Raw genomic sequence first — 2,502 nt, forward strand, 5'->3', positions numbered from 1 at the left:
TGTCACAATAGGTTTTGTAGTAATCTAAGGCAGGTATCCTAAAATTTTCGGACCCAAAAATGTTTTTATTTTTTGCTGATTTACGGGTGTTTTTAGACTTTTTTTCGTGGTAAACAATTAAACCCTGTTTTTTATGTCCGAAAACTTTCTGTTTTTCTCACAAAAAACATGGGATCTGCGAAAAGACGTGGACCTATGTATTTTCACACGCGATTGTGGGAAAAATGGCTCCTTATTATGGCAGATGAAAACAAAATCCTCGAGAAGTGCTGACATCGGGGCTAATTGGATAGCCCCGGACTAGGTAATTAGCTGTGGTAATTTACCGCGGCTAATAGGATACCGGCCCAAACCTCCAAACTTTTTTTATTTTTGGCCGAAAGAGTCCTAAGGGCTTTGTCCCTTTTTCCTGATCAGGACAGCTTTGCCCTGATCGTATCAGGCAGAAAGTTTGGAAGGTATATGTGCATGGCATCCATTAAGGTTCCTTTTAGGGAAAGGGAAGGATCCAAGGGCCAGTCCAGGGTGTCTGAAGAGCTGGTCATGCCTCTGTGAAATTACCCAATTCCCCAACAGGAAAGTCGGAAGGTAGGCTAAATGGGCCCATACATCTGGGGAGCATTTCTCCGATCCGCCAATTGGAAGCGCCGATTGGGGACCATCGATGATCTGTCAGGGAATCAGAGAAATTCTCAATCTTAAAAAACCCTGATTTACCGTTTCCGACCATTTCAGGTCAGGATCGGGGAACCGATATCTTTCAACATGTTGAATATTCCCCAATCCCGTCCGTCGGCAGTACCCTGTTCTGCTGATGCACAATCCGATCCGCAGATCGCCGGCAATAAATGATTGTCGATCCGTCGGCGGATCTGGAAAATTTATCATTGCTAATTCTGACAATTTTCTGGTCAGGATAAGGTAATCGAGATTTTTTACCATGTTGAATATTCCCCAACCCCACTGTTATCAGAATGGGGAATTGCCCCTTTAAGCTGGGTACACAGCTATTCAATTATTGGGCCAATCACCAAACAGCAGATCGCCCCAATAATGGCAAATATATGTATGCAGGAGCGTTAGGTGATAAATGGCTACAGATGCACCTGAACGTTCGGATCTGGAGGTCGCATCTTATGTGCTGCTTAAAAATGTAAATGCCTACCCTTCCAATCCCCTTAAAGAAAGTACACAAAGAGCTAAAAATAGCTCAGTGTGTTTGTACGTGATGTACACTGCTCAGGTAACTGCTCCGAGGAACGCAGCGTTTATGTGATCTGCAGTGTGTACCCAGCCTTATGTACTGCAAGATCCATCAAGACAAGATTGCATGGAAGGTACTTAACTTCATCGGTTCACCTGCAAAGTGTTCCTAGAAACTATTTTAAAGTGTTAGCGAGTATGGAATATGTATAACCATGTGCTAATGTTCAGTACAAAAAGGCTCATATCCACTTTAACTATTTATTCTTTTGACTTGATGATTTGGAATCAATTCAATTAGGCGTGATGTACAGGTTATGTGCCTTTACATATTGTAGGCTGAATTTGTGCATTTTAATACCACTATAGGCTGCAAACTTAAATTTGGGGCGATGCAGGGTGCCTTTGCCAACGTGTAAACACAGTCACACAGCACATTGCCAGCATCACTCCTACATTACTATTGATGAGGTTAACACCTTTGTATTATAAGGATACTACTATATAGGATAAGGAAATTTGTGCCTATAAGTATAATACCCCTTTTCCACCAAAATTCCAGGTCTGACCCGGAGTTGGAACAGAGTTCCTATCCGGATCAGACCCGGAATTTAGCCGGCACCGACTCGGGATATTCCCGAGTTGGTGTCGCTCACATCGGAGGCTTTCCCGGCGTGAAAGTGGACGCTTGGAGATGACGTCATCTCCAAGCGCCACTGAAGCCGGACCAATCGGCCGGCTAGCAGCGCACTCCAGGTCATCGTGACCCGGAGTGCACTATTCTCACAGCAGGGTTTCACGGGCTACGCCCGTGTTAAAACCCTGCTATTTACCTGGGTTGGATTGCCGGGTCACTCGACCCGGTGATCCAACCCTCTCCCTTTTACACCAGGGAGCTGCCGGGTTAACCCTGCAATAACCCGGGTTTTATCTCCGGTATAAAAGGGGTATAAGTAAAATGCTTTAGTATGGAAAGAAGAATAAACATATTGCACGTTTGCCCAGTAGATGGCAGCAAATGTCTGTGGGATGGAATCCAAACTGGTGTTCTTTGCATGAGTTGCTGGCTTTTTCACACTGTTATATCAGTAGTAGATTGAAAAATATCCCTTTAAAAAACCCAGTAAGCTCTGGATCTGACGTATCTATTTTGTTATTGATTGCAGTATTTGCAAAGTTCTGAATATTTATTACACTATTACGATACTGGTTTTAGCACTACCTAATCATCTGCCCTTCACCAAGATGGCCGCGCATAAATCAACTCAGCAGCAGATCAATGACATCACATGATTCGTT

This window comes from Taudactylus pleione, unplaced genomic scaffold, assembly GCF_031769625.1.
Source record: "Taudactylus pleione unplaced genomic scaffold, aTauple2 ptg000585l, whole genome shotgun sequence".
Classification (NCBI taxonomy): domain Eukaryota; kingdom Metazoa; phylum Chordata; class Amphibia; order Anura; family Myobatrachidae; genus Taudactylus; species Taudactylus pleione.